Raw genomic sequence first — 15,528 nt, 5'->3', positions numbered from 1 at the left:
GCAAGAAAGGAAGCAACAATAAAAGCAAATGAAATTGGATGTTTTTTTAAAAAAGTGTGAAAATTTTATTTAGTACCGACGAACTGATGAGTTAGTATTTATTATAACAAATCATTATTTATTATTTATCAAGAGATTATTATTTATTTTGTAAACGAATTTAATCTGTATGTATTAAATCCATTTATAATTTAGTTTGAATAATTAAGATGTTCTTTAAAACCTGTCACATCCGAAACCACGATGATCAGTATGGGCAAGAAGACATTTTAAAAAGCATAGCATATTTAAAAAAAATAGAACAATTTATTTTTTTTAAATAAAAAAAACAAATAGTTCCTTTGTTCTGCAAGGGAGAAGCAAGAAAAGCGCGACCGCGCGGTTGTCGGCGTATTAGACTCCCCGCTCCTCGTTTGTCCCCTGCAAAAAAGAGCAATCTTTAGCTTTTTTTGATATTCAATTTTTTAAAATTTTTTTTCGTTCTAAATAAATATTTTAATGTTCCATCGTGGTTTCGGATGTGATAAGGTTTAGAACACTCTGTATATAGGATATGTAATAAATAAACATGTTCTTAAAATTTTGACACGGAAGCTGACCTAATATCTTCCATTATATTTGTGTTCATTTTACACCGATTTTTTTTACGCCGGTGTCTCTTGGAACGGAACCCAGGCGTAAAACGACATTTACCAGTATATTAGCATGAACATTTCAAGTATCTTCGTCGGTAACCTATAATTGACCATGTTTAGAAGAAAAAATTGTATGCATATCCTGCTTTTCATGCAGACTGAATTTTACTTTGTAGATAAAATAGAAGATAAATGTTAACTTCCCATTGCAATCGGGGCCCTGGAAGTAAACGACAAATGCAGTTTGTTACGCTGGTTGATATGCAACAAAAATACCGTCAATATTATTCTTCTTCAATAACAGAGGGCCACGGGTGTTGTCGCTTTACACAGACAATGCAACACGTACATTTTTTATATGACTTCTTCCAGTATTTTTCTGTAATTCCTTTCATTTGGTGATCCGGGCCTCCCTTTTTACACAGTAATTTGATCCCAGTAAACCAAAACTGAAAGAAACGATAGAAAAATAAATGTTCAAGTCGAAAAGTTTTATACTTGAATTTAAAAGTTTGAAAGATATGTTGATCTTTTTATATATTACCCATTTTATGCAATTATCCAGGGTAATAATAATAATTATTACCTCTCTTGAAATACGATTTTTTAACTTTATATTGAATATCATTTATTCCATTTGCCAGTCTGTAGCACTAACTATGCACAACACTCTTTCCTCTATCGTTCTTGCTCTAACTATAATGTTTTTTTTCATCTATTGAAATATTTAACACGCCCCTTAATTTATTTAAAAATAAATTAAGACTGATTCTTTCTGGCTGCGATACGATCCCACTTGCTATTTAATGATGCTCACACTTACGAACACCTGAACACTTACTCCCACATACACACGAACACACCCATACACTTACTCTCATACAAATACACATAAACACACCCTTCTGTTGTGCCACAATTTAGTATGTATGCTTTTTATTTAGAAACTTCGCTGGCCTGTCCTTAAACCGTATCTATTGTATGTTATTATATCATTGTCGACTTTTTGTTTCTGTAAAATAAATAAATAAATTTACAATTTAGATTAGTTATGAATTTGTAATTGCATTAAATTTTTTATAATATATTGATTTATATTGCGAAAATAAGACTATCGCTTGTTTTATACACATTTCTATTAAAACATACAGGATTTACGCTTGGTGATGCAGGGAGCTCCTTCTCCAGTTGTAGGTGACAGATGAAAACGACGATAACATAAGCATAAGCTTCGATGTGTGTTTATTACATAATATGCAGAATCGGCAATGCAGCGGAACAGTTACTGACTGGAATTACTGACTGAACTAAGTGTTTAGGTGATGGACTCTAGGGGAGCTGCCGCTTATCACTTTTTCTGTGTACTTTTTCCACTTTTATTTTCCCTTTTTATCAATCCAATAACAAATAACCTCCCCTGTTTGTACCATCTAAATGCCGATGATTTGCAATTGTATATTCATTTCGAACCCGTTGACATTGTTGAAACACATAAAGTAATGTCACTTGCACTCGAGCATATCTCTTCATGGACAAAAAAACATGGACAAAAAAACATGGACTTCTCATAAATCCAACAAAAACCCGAATTGTACTTGTTGGTATTAAAAAAATGCATTCAAAAGTAAATTTTCCACCCCTCCTCTTTTCAAAATATATAGCACATGAATTCCATTTATGATTTCAGTCAAAAACTTAGGTATTATCATTCATAAGCATTTAGGGTGGCACGATCAGGTTAACGAAGTTAGCCGTAAAAGATGACAAATTTCTTTCCTATTTATGTTACTACTACTGCTACCATCACGCCATTTTCCCGTAGGGGTAGGCAGAGAGAATGGACTGCCACACACGTCTATCCTGGCATAAATTCCTAGCTTCTTCCACATTCATACATCTTGTCATACATGCCTTTCGGTTCTGCCTGCTTTTGACATGACAGGCTTAAGATTTTGGTTTATCTGATCATGCCACGTCTTCCTTGGTCGTCCTCGTCTCACGTTGCCGTTCATTTTTGCCATATATACTTGTTTTACCATTCTTTCCTCGTCCATACGTTCTACGTAACCAAACCATTTCAGAGACCCTTTCTTAATCTTATCAATTATACTTGACTCAGATTTACACTCTGGCCTGATTTCATCATTCATAACCCTGTCATACATTGATTTCCCACACATTCGTCTAAGAGATCGCATTTCAACCGCGTTCACTCGGTTTTCATCCTTCCTCTGCCAGTTTCACTTCCATACATAAGTGTTGGGACTAAAACTCCGTTGTGCACTGCCAGTTTAGCTTCGATTGAAATATTTTTTATTAGAAATTACTGTGCTTAGTGTTCCGTTCATTTTGTTGCCCGCATTCACTCTTCTTTCAACATCTTTTTCTACTCTTCCATCTCTTGAAAACATGCTTCCCAGATACAAAAATTCTTCTACTTGCTCGAGACATTCGTTGTTTACATTTATTATGCAGTCAGTAACCTCACTATCCCTTTCACATACCATCACTTTTGACTTTATTATTTAAAATAAAAGACGAGTAAAACTTTGATCCACAAATTTGGAATACTGAGTGACCTGTTTCATCGCTTTCGCGACATCTTCGAAACTGATCTCCTATATATAAATGTCTCTTATGTATAAAGTTATGCCTAGGCTTAACTTTTTAATAGGTTAAAGGTTAATAAGTAAAATCTACACGCCAACATATTCCTCGAACATTATGTATATTCATATTCAACTCTGTAAGTGTATTTTAAATAATGTACGTAGGTAGGTAATTGTATGAAGTACAAAATATTTTTAACTCCGGACATTTCATAAGGCTCATAATCCTTTAACGCGATACCCCTATCCGTTGCTGTTATAGGTGTGTATCGCGTCGGACGGGCTTTGTGGAACTTTAACCCCTATCGGCCGAATGACCCACCCAGCTCCCAGCTCCCAGCTAGCCAACCGTGGAAATTGGTTGTGTCCACTATTTTCCCATTATTTTCAAATGATGGAGAGCGCGTTTTAGACCCTTCGCGGACGCGTAATTTTCTTGGCATTTTGTCGTACGGCAGTTCGTAAAATTTCGGTGTTTTATTGAATAGTTACCTCAATTATTATTTTTTTTAAATGTATTTATTTTTATTTAAGAACGTAAACAGAAAAATATAAATAATTAGTAATTATAATTGATTTTTTTATTAACAAATTCCTAACTCTATTCCAAGAGCCCTGTGTTGAGTTGGGATACAACATAACGGAAAGTGGGAGCAAGCGTATTATTAAATAATACTAAAAGTAATAATTCTTTCGTAAACATTAATTTTAATAAACCTCTGGATAACACGCTAAGTAGGATATAAATCTATGTAATGTCTCGCAGCAGTCTCCTGCAATAGTCTCTTCCCTTGGACGAAATCCAAACTTGTACACTTCTCATAAAAATGGCCTTCGTTTTGAGAACTTAATATGTTCGTCCTGGTCAATGATCACTCTTGGGGCCACAAAAGATAAATTCCTCTGAATGAAAGTCGTATGTGTTTTGGATATTAAATAATTCAAATTACAGGCAAACCTCGTACGAGAGCATACTGCTGGAATCTCCTCTTGTAACCGCATGACCAGAAATGGCTCAATGATTTATTTTTTTAATTGTCTAATGTCCAGTACCTTCATAGATTTAAACATCCCGGGAAAGTTGGGGGATAATGTCTTATGAGAATGATAGCATTTAAACGCAAATAATTCACGACTAAATCCGATACTGCTCCTAAAGTTTATAATGGCATTTTATTAATTAACTTTTACAAATATTTGGTTTTAATTTCATTTTTACAGACAAACACTCACAAGTGTAAGCAATCTGAAAATTATCACGAGAAATAACTAATGATGTGTCGCCTGCATACAGTCACCACAGAAGCATAAAAAATAGATTTGCACATTTAATTGAATTATTTTCAAACATATAAAACCTTTGTATAAAGTGGAACCCAGATGTTCGACTAAGAGTACGAAAATGATGCGGTTCTTCTTGAGAAGAGAGAAGACGAAGAAAATAGCTGACCGACTCCAGGAAAATGAGGAAGTTCAGTGGTTTTTTAGTAAAAAAAAATTGTCAATAGACTGTCAAACTAAGCCAAAATAAAAAAAATATTAATAATTATGAATCATATTATCATCGCTATGAATTTTTAAAGTTTTGCAATTTTGAAATTACTCCGCCCGTGACGTCCCGAGTCGTCATCGGTGAGTTGTTTGGTGAGTTGCGGTCAAAATACACTAAACGTTGAAAAAAAGGCTACCCGGAATCCGGAAATCAATTACAACCCATAACGACGCTGTGATTGATTGGTTGATTTATTAATTGGATAATTTATGAAGCGCCGTTTTTGTAAAAATCACCCTAAGGGTGCCTATTTGTAACGTAGTTCAAATTTAGGCATTAAATTTCACACGTTTTCTCATTACACCCAAAAAAATTCTTAATTTAAGAATTTGGATGTTGGAAAGTTGCCTAAGTGTATTTAATTGATCTGATTACATGGCACGAGTCTAAAATCACTTTGACATGTCATTTGAAAAAAATCACGTGATTGATAAAAATGGACAAAACACAAATAACTGTTTTTCTCTAAACGTTCTTTTTTGACTTAGAACACTTTGAAAAATCGTTCTTCAATTTTTAATTTATATTCAATAAATTATAATTTATAGTTTACTTATTAGAAACAGTTTACTCCTAGGACAAGACTTGTTTTCTTCTCACACCCAACGTGAATGCTCGTCATGTACATGAGGAACTTCAGCCCTACGGGAAATTGGATACAAAAAAGTCAGTTTAAATTAGAGCATTAAATTATACGGCAGTATTTCATTTTGAAAGTTTCTTGAAAATGTACGAAAATTAAAAAAATATATATTCCAATAAAAACTGACTATTTTGAACGACGTCACTGGTTCATATGAATCAACCAATGATAAGAGAGTTGTGGAAGATTTCCGGCTACGTACCGTCAACGGACCAATCGGCAGAACTGACCGCGATGAAGCGGAAGAGAACAGACGTCACACGCGGAGTAATTTCAGAAATACATAACTTGAAAAAAATCATTGCGCTGATAAACGATACATAGAAAATTTGGCTCAGTTTAATAGTCTATTAACAAATAAAAAAAATACCACTGAACTCCCTCATTCCAGCACGTACTATATCCCAGAGGCGAACCGTGTATAAAGGCGATTATGCGCAGCTTACCATTATATTGTATAATAATGTTTTACTGTAACTTTATTTACAGAAAAACAAATAAATAATTACTGTTTATTTTAAATCATTTCCACCGTTTGTATTTTTATCCTAATATAAATATTTATATTAATAAAGCGCGCTCAGCGCCTACGGTGAGCCAAGAAACTAGCCGATTATTCCAGCTTATTTTTTCATACAAATAAGTATACTGTATTTTGAATGTCTTAACACCAGTGCGGGTTTTTTCTCCTAGATTAAACTTGCAGATTATTAGAAGATTCTTGATTTGGAAAACAGTATTTCAAACATTATTTCTTAAGGGCTATTTTTCTTTGAGATGGTACTTTTGAGATAAGACGATAATTACTTTCATGCGTCATATCGCAGGGCATATAGCACTCCACGCGGCCGTTTTTAGCACTTTTAATTACTAGAACAGTTCGGCCAGTTGATATTTCAATTGAATACCTAATATCGACTGAATTCATAGTACTATTTTTTATTTATCTTTTGATAAGTTTTGTATTAAAGAAATTGATAATATTTTAAGACGTTACGTCACTTAAGTTGATTTCATGGATGAGAGTTGTATCACACAGAACTAGAAAAATATCAATTTATAGTATATACTACTTACATTATATTATGTACCTTCTATGTAGGTACAAATATATGTTATTTTTTTATAGCTTACCTGTAAATAAAATCACCATTCGCCACTGCTATATCCATACCACCATAGTCCACGTTAGCTCTCTTTAGTTTACCTTGACGATGACATGAAAGTCGCTTTGTTTCCCACGGGGGTGTGGTTATTTCAGGGATTTATTTACTATCTACTCCTGTTCATTACTTTAGCACAAAACCCGATGAACGATAGTTCGCTATTCATCCAGAGAATCGATTGTACTCAAATAAAGGGCATTCGAACAACAAAAGCCCCTGCCGGAGCCGGCAGCTAAAGAAACGCTAAAAAACAGGCCATGGATTATCCGTGGAACATTATTTATGGAGGATGTTTGGGAGTACAAACACCCAAAGAGGATTTATCCGAACCATATTAAATAAATCAATAAATTGTAATAAGGTTTCATTTTGTATACCTACGTTTGGCTACACGCACATCTTTTCAAAATATTTATATAGGGTGTTAGCATCAGCTATGTCCGTTTTATTTCAAATTTAAAACTGAGCACCAAAAATAAAACATAATGGTAAGGGCATAGAATTAAGAATAGTCCAGAAACTGCATACGTACATCAAACAGAAGGCGACTCAACTACTCATAAATGAGTAGGTTTACGTTTTGACCCATTAGTTTCTTTGTAGACGTCGCTCAATACGCAACTCCTGATTTGAATTCAACTATGCCGTGTTGCGTTCTGTTAAAGTGAAGAAATACTGTTAGGATCTTAAAGAAACAGGATGCAATCACATTGTGTAATTAGCTAATGACTGTGTATATAACAAATGCATTACATAAAAATTAAATTATTTTTCCATCTGTCAGATTGTCGAAAAAACAAAATGGAAATTTCGTTAGTGTTGCCAGGGCAGTAAATTTTTTCACCCTGCTTTGCTCATCTAATGAGAGAATTAATGAAAATTTTATCTCGAATTCAACAACTCTGTGGTGGAAGTTTGACCGACATTATCTTTAAAACATCAAATTTTATTTGACATGATATAAAAATATCCGTTTCATGTCAAATGAAATTTGTTTGGTATTTTAAGTTTAAAGTTCATTAATTCAATTACTCTTATTAAATGACCCTTTACTTATCTACTCTGTTGTGTCAATCAATGTTTCCGCGTGCAAAATAAAATTTTAGAGAAATTAACAGATTGCTTTTTTTTACCTTACATTTGTGTTATGGTTATATTCTTTGCGATCTGGCAATATTACCCGGTGACTTCAAGTATGCGCGCGGCGAAAGTGTGTATAAGTGGGGGAATTATTGGACACAGTCCGATGTATTCAAATATGATTCTACGCTTCTTCTGGACCATTCTTAATTCTATGGGTAAGGGTTAGACGTCATTCGAAAAATGATTTTCTGCTCTATTCTTATTTGAAAAAAGGATATGTTTTTGGACAAGTTAATCAATAAAATATTTTGAAATTTGAATAACTATTTATTTTACATTAAAATTTTATTTATATCTTCCTGTATAGCCCTTCAAAAAGAGCGATCTATTGTCGGCATCCTGATCCTATATAAACATACCTGGACATGAAAAAATCGTCGATCTCTGAGATAATTAATTGCGTAGTGTTTTGGGGCAGCTACATAGTTTGAGGATTGATTATTTGTTAGTAGACTTTTATATCTAAGAACAAAGAAGTTCAGTAGCTTTTTGTATTTGTCAATAGACTCTTAAACTTAGCCAATTTAAAATATATATATATCGTATTATCAGCGCTATGATTTCTGAAATTACTCCGCATGTGACGCCAGAGGCTCTCTTCCGCTTTCCTCGGTCAGTTCTGCCGATTGGTCTGTTGACGCTAAGTAAACCGGATATAATTAACTGCTCTCTTATCATTGGACGATTCATGAACTAGTGACGTCGTTCAAAGCAGTTAGTTTTTATAATTATATTTTTGATTATTTTTTCTGTACATTTTCAAGAAACTTTTACCGAGTGCAAGAAAATATTTTTTGTATTCAATTTCCCGTAGGGCTGAAGTTCCTCATAGCCACCTAGTCAAAAACACTTGTCCGAGATTCTGGTTCTATTTCATGACAATGAACAAAGAATACATGTATATAGAATTTAAATGGAGAGTAACTTAATCAGAGAATACTCCATATTCATGTTCAAATGCTCTTATGTTATATAGATTCTCTGGTAATAAATACGTATGTATATGCAATAAACGTATTCAGAAGGAGCTTTGACTTGCTTATGATGGCCTTTAAACTTCTGAACGGGTTAATTTAAAATCCCAACTTTTTGGAGCGCATAAAATTATATGTACCGAGCAACTATTTAAGAGCTAGGCAACACAGACCGTTAAATTTCTTCCAGAATGCGGGACAAATTTACCGTTTTTGATGCCTGTGGGGAGAATTATTGGTCTGTCGGTAGCCTACCGAGAGATGTGGATCTTTTCCATACAGGGATTACCAGTTTTAGACTCTTCCTCTCTAACTAGGTATTATAATGTGTATTAGTGACTTATTTGTCTTTGTTAACTATAGTTTTTATGGACCTTAATAATCTATTTTGCTTTTTTTTTATCACGCTTTTGTAGTTACCTAATTATTTAATTGATGATTTATTAGCACCTTACCAAAGCTCAAAACACCAAACTTCTGAGTTTTAAGAGTAAGTGCTCGAGAAGAATATTAGGTATAAGGTGGTTAAATTTTATAACTAACATTGAAGTCCGAGAATGGACGCAGCAGCCTCCTATAACGAGCGTCTTGAGGATGCGGCAGTGGACCTGGTTTGGACACGTGCTGCGCATGCCTCAGGAGAACCTAAACCCAAGTTGCCTCTTCTTTAAACCTACGGGCTCACGCCGTCCTGGAAGGCCGTCAATGTCGATCTTAAGACCGTATTCGGCGGATTTAACGGGCGCTTGATTGACGTGGGAAGAGGCAAACATGCTGGCTGGCGATAGGGTCTCCCGGAGGCAACTGGTGATGTCCGCATGCTCCACTTAGGAGTGGATGTGGAAAAGAGAGAAAAAGACAACAAATGACATCAAACGGAAATTTATTTGGATCTTTTATATTTATAATCGGGTTGTGGTCCCGTGACTAGTGTTGCGGACTCACGGGCCAGAGGCCCGAGGTAATTTATGAACATTGTAATTGGCAGGAGTGCTGTATTGTATATTTTAAATTTGAATAAATAAATAAAATGCATAAATAAAATAATTAACAATAGTGATAAGTTAATAATGATTGCGGGCATGGTTAGCGTATCCCTAGTACAGTAATGCATCACGTATGTAACCATTTTTGTACGCTGATAGTGACAGATTTATTGCCTTTTGAGCTGTCAATATCCAACGGCAGTGAGTGTCCTCTTGAATAGGAAAACCGCCAATTTAGAAACTGTCGTTCCCGAGCGGACCGCTAAGGGCGATGGCGCTAGTGTATGTTCCGCTGGACAACGGGCTATTTTATATACGCGGGATGTTCAAAACTAAAATGGAAAATAACTAAATTCTCAGCGGCTTTTGTTTGCTGCAGCGATAAATTTGATTCTAGGCCACAGATATTCTGGATAAACTATCTTGCTCGATCTGCTACTGTTAATGCGGGAGTGAATGAGATAAGTCTATGATTTGGACTGGTTTTACATTAAAAGGTTTGTTTGTTGTCATGGCGGATCGCCAGTATATTACATATTATATAATGTTCTTTGGCAAGATAGCGGACGCCCAATAGAGATAGGTATCCGATTTTATTATATAAAATTAATGGGCCACATATATAGTACGTCGCGTGACTGAAAAACCAATTTAAATCGCTTGACTAGAAACCACATTTTTACTCAATTCCAACTTTACTGCACATTTAAAATTATTACATATGGTACTAGCTTTAGTATTTAATAAAGTTGCCATCCGTCCCGATATGTCGGAACTGTCACCGTTATTAAGCCCTCTGTCCCGACGTTCCGATGAAACTTTAAATGTCTCAATTTAAGCGTAGACAGTTAAGCAACGCAGTGACTGACTACGAACGAGTGAACTAGGTGGCGAATGCTTTCGGCAATTTATTTATGTAAAATGTTTCTTAGAGGCTGAACTTGCCGCGATAGAGTGGAAGTCGATTGGTTCCGTGGAAGAAAGGTGGATTTATTTTTGACAATTGTTAAAATTATGCGAGTGGGTATGTATTATCAATTCATGCTCATTAACACCATGGCGGAAAAAGTAATATCATCGATATCGACTCAGTGCAAAAGACCGATAAAAGAAGTCGTCCGCTGACAGGGACAGTAGAATCAATATTGCAGTATCAAGTTATTGTTTGACGACTTTCATTGGTTTCTACTCGTACAGATACGTAAAAGGGAAAAAGAACTGCTCAATGTAAAATCATCAAAAAAATATATTCAGCAAGTACTTCTTTCGCAAAAAAACACCACATCGAATTTAAGAAAAACATTTCAATTATATTTTTGAAAATTCATCATAAAAATATTTGTTTTGTTACTACATCTCTCCACCTCAGAACGTCCCGACAAGACCCTAGCAAATTCTAGCAACCCTAGTATAGAAACATGTTGTACCTACAAACTTTTCTTTTTATTTTTGGCACTGACCCAACTCATTGCCTAGGTAGGCTTTTGTAGTCGGCTCTTCTCGTTCTTAGGCTGTATTTTCTTCGGTTCTAGGTGTTTTTTCTTTCATTTAGGCCGTTTCTCCGGAGGATTTTGGAACATTGGGTTATCCAGGAGTTCTTTGGTCTTCCTCTGGATAACTGCCGGGGAGGATCCATAGATATTGCCTTATTTACTGTATGGTATAGACCAGCGGTTGGCAACTAGTTTTGGTGGCGGGCCGTATGAATATGTCATTTTTTTGGGGGCAACGCGACCATCGACGTCACTCCAATTAAAAACCAATGTGCCTAAAATTAAGAATACAATTTAAAACGTATCTTTAATTCAAAGCATGCGGACTACAACACTCGTTACCATGAACATTCGGATTTACGAAATAAGGAAGTGAAATCCTTGGCCGGGCTGCAAGTACTACTTTAGGACAGTGATCGCCACACGGTAGCTCGCCGAGCCTTTTTTGGTGGCTCGCGTAGGATATTAAATTTGCCTAGTAAATTTTATTATTGAACTTCGAAAATAAAAAATGTGCTAAATTTCAACGAAATGCTTAAAATGTTGCCGCTGTAATAATTTTTTTGGCATAACAATTTGTGCGTACAGACGAAGTAAAATACTAGAGCGGTCAGCGATGTATTACGATTGATGCGAACTGCGTCATACACTGCTCATTTGAATAACGCATTTGTTAAACTGATGTTCTAATTTATTTAAACTGATATTAAATATTATGTATGTATTAAATACTAAAAAGAGGGAATATGTATAGGTAGCTCACATCCTTATGCATATCAGCTGCGGAGTATACGTGCCCGGTGTGGCAAAAATCTGCCCACTCCAAACAGGTGGACATTGCAGTTTATGAAATGGTACGAATAGTAGCAGGATGCCTCAAGCCAACACCGACTGATAAAATATACTCAATCATCGGAATTGCTCCACCACACATTCGAAGAAGGACAGCTGCAGAAGCAGAGAGGTACAAACAAACCTACGATCCTAGACTTCCCCTACACCACCATCAACCGACGCACTCGCGTCTGAGATCTAGAAACAGTTTTATCAAAGCCACCTCCCCAGTTAAATCCTCACAACCGCGGAGAGAAGAACTATGGCAACAGTATCTTAAAGCGACACTGTGGATGGATCCAAATGAGGGTATCCAAGGAGGTGAACACCTACCATACTCTCTATGGATTGCCCTCAATAGATTACGGGTGGGTGTTACACGATGTAAAAAAATCTCCAAAGGTGGGGGGGGTTGTATTGTGTGATTGCGGCGCTACCCAGGACGACAGCCACCTATTGACATGCCCGCTCATGGAGGAAGGCTGGCATCCTGGGGACCTAATTGTGGCAAACGACAAGGCGATATCTGTCGCCGCATATTGGAGTGGCAGGATATAATCCAACCGGACACGCTAAGTAAGTATTTGTAGCATAAAAAATATTTTTAAATTTTGAATTCTCCCTAAAATGTTCATTCCATTGGCCACGCCCCTAATACGCCACGGTTTATGTTTATTTGTTCCCGACCATTCAAATGTGTTTATAACATTGTCACGAATCTTGACGTCACAACTTTCAAGGCCAAACATGTCGCGTTTTTCTAGTGACGTATTTTCTTTAAATTTAACATTTTAACACGAAAACATTTCTCCACAGTATACATATTAACTAACTAACTAACTCACTAACCATCACGCCATTTCCCCGGAGGGGTAGGCAGAGAGGATAGAATGCCACACCACTCTGTCCTGGCACACTTCCTTTGCTTCCTTCACATTCATACATCTTCTCATGCACGCACGTCGATTATTCCGACTTTTCACATGACCACTTAGACCTTGCCTTTTATTTACTGTATGTGCCTACGACCTACGACCCATATACAGAATGTTCATTAAACCCTGTCACATCCGAAACCACGATGATCAGTATGAGCAAGAAGACATATTGGGACATCTAAATATATTTTAACGAATAAAATTTAAAAAAATTAAGTATCAAAAAAAGCAAATGGTTGCTTACTTCCGCAGAGGAGAAACTAGGAGGGAGGGGGGAGTCTGATACTGCTCCGCGCTCCCCCCACTTCTCCCCTGCAGAAGTAGACAACCGTTTGTTTTTTAAATTATTTTATTTAAAAAAATGTTTTGTTCTAAACATTTTTAAAATATGCTAATATGTCTTCTTGCCCATACTGATCATCGTGCTTCCGGATGTGACAGGGTTTAAAGAACACCCTGTATAATTTGTAACATCACTAAAAGCACCAGAGTAAAAAATACATAGCGTTGATAGGTGCACAATTTTTTTTTTAATAGGTACTAATAGTAAAAAAATCTGCAGCTAGGAAGGAAATATCATAAAAAGGTATTTAATAAATGCCGATGCCAAAAAGTCGTCTAAAACAGCTTGCCGAATAAAACTTCCGAACTATTCTTTAGCGGATTAGTCTCTATAAATATATCACGTGGGTCTTTATTTCTAAAGCGCGCACACCTTTTTTTATATAGTTATTAATTTTAATGAAAATAATATTTTCATGATTTTTTATTTAAATAAATTTTTATTTTTTGGCAATTACCCGCAGGTCCTCGGTAGTATAGTGGTCAGTATCCCCGCCTGTCACGCGGGAGACCGGGGTTCGATTCCCCGCCGGGGAGGATATAATTTTGCAATCGTAAACGTATTTTTTATTTAATATATTAATTTTAAATTATGAATGTAGAGCGTGTATGTGAGTTAAGAATAGAATCCTTGCCTTCACACATATTATTCATTTTGTACTACGTCAGTAGTACAATATTCTTATTCCCTACCATAAATGCAGCCTACATACATTTTATTTTACAATACACTGTAGTATACTCATACATTTTACTATGCCTTTTTTATCACTATGAAGCGAATAACATTTTAAAAAACTGCGGTATTACACATTACACATCTATGTCAATGAGGTATTTTTAAAAACATAATGGAAGGATCGAGAAAAAGTAAGCCATTTTGTTAGATAAACCATAGTTTGTTTATATATTTTCATTTTGACACTCCCCTCACATTCCTCGGTAGTATAGTGGTCAGTATCCCCGCCTGTCACGCGGGAGACCGGGGTTCGATTCCCCGCCGGGGAGATTTTTTTTGTCCATTTATGAATCACGAAATCAGTGCAAAAAACAAATTAATACTACAACGGTACTTTATTTTGTATTCATAGGTTCCACCGAGATTTGAACTCGGATCGCTGGATTCAAAGTCCAGAGTGCTAACCATTACACCATGGAACCGCTCACGTCATTGAGCAAACAAATGAAAATGATGGTCTGATGATTATGTTTGTATTTATTCATTTACAATTTAATTAATGCTATCTCTGTGAAATACAGGTATGTTCATAATTTGATTTATAGATAGTTACACATAACTTTAGTAACCAGTGCTGTGCCTTATGCAACATTAGGTACGAATAAAAGGTACGTTAACTAAAAATCCACTTACACCTGGACAATACAATACTATTTTGTCCTAGAACTAGACGCTAGAGCTCGACCGATTAAGTAGCAATTTGTAGGACAAAACAATGTTCCAAGACATTGGCACGGGATGGACCGGCTATCGCTGCGGAACAGTGATTGCCCGAATTTTCGTATTGTCCTAGAGTTCTGTCCTGCGCGGTTGAGTCTGTTCACGGAGCTGGGACAATATTTTCATATCTATTGTATTGTCCACATCTAAACGATATTTTACACACGGTTTTTCAGTGCTATATCGCAAAACTTCAGAGAATTTTTTTTTGTGACGTCCGTTTAAAACATCCTACCGATTTTTTTCAAAATAGCATTTTTATTTTTTAAACATTTTATGACACCTTGCTAGGTTTCAAAACTGCAAACTACAGAGTTTTGATATCTCAGAAGAAGGCTATGCGGTAGTTTGACTTTATGCGGAATGAGGAAATAAGATAACGGATGCAGTGAATTCTGGTGACAACTGTTATTGACGATGTCGGAAGCAATATGGTTGGCTGGGCCATATACTGCGGATGCCTCCTGAGATCCTTAACCACGTTTGCTCCAACTAGACGGCGGATATGGAATGATGATGATGATTTTTATATATTTTTTAATGGTTTCATACGGTTTACACCAGAGCTGTGCAAGGCATGGGTTCTGTCAAATTTAAATAAAAAAAAAGTAAAAAAAGTGAACGCCCTCAGTTGGTAGTGCATGTGTCTCGCAAATAATCATAGAAACTCATAGATTTCGGTGAAGAGCAGTCATCATAGGGCAACACTTAAAATAAATCTCCTCGGGAATCGAACTAAGAGAATTAATTTCGT

The 15,528-nt window shown here is 35.8% G+C and overlaps 3 non-coding genes across 3 annotated transcripts; 2 read left to right on the top strand and 1 right to left on the bottom strand.

The window, feature by feature from the left end:
• Positions 1 to 13,780: 13,780 nt before the first annotated feature.
• Positions 13,781 to 13,852, top strand: TRNAD-GUC (transfer RNA aspartic acid (anticodon GUC)). Its single transcript has one exon. It is a non-coding gene; the product is annotated as a tRNA-Asp (tRNA).
• Positions 13,853 to 14,251: 399 nt separating this feature from the next.
• Positions 14,252 to 14,323, top strand: TRNAD-GUC (transfer RNA aspartic acid (anticodon GUC)). The gene has a single exon. It is a non-coding gene; the product is annotated as a tRNA-Asp (tRNA).
• An 81-nt stretch (positions 14,324 to 14,404) lies between these two features.
• On the bottom strand, positions 14,405 to 14,476 carry TRNAQ-UUG (transfer RNA glutamine (anticodon UUG)). Its single transcript has one exon. It is a non-coding gene; the product is annotated as a tRNA-Gln (tRNA).
• Between the last annotated feature and the right edge of the window lie 1,052 nt (positions 14,477 to 15,528).

This window comes from Micrasema longulum, unplaced genomic scaffold (genome assembly GCF_059751315.1).
Source record: "Micrasema longulum isolate JH-2025_06_02 unplaced genomic scaffold, ASM5975131v1 h1tg000246l, whole genome shotgun sequence".
In the NCBI taxonomy this organism is placed as follows: Eukaryota; Metazoa; Arthropoda; class Insecta; order Trichoptera; family Brachycentridae; genus Micrasema; species Micrasema longulum.
The sequence above is the reverse complement of the archived record's forward strand: the minus strand, read 5'-3'. Positions and strand labels throughout refer to the sequence as shown.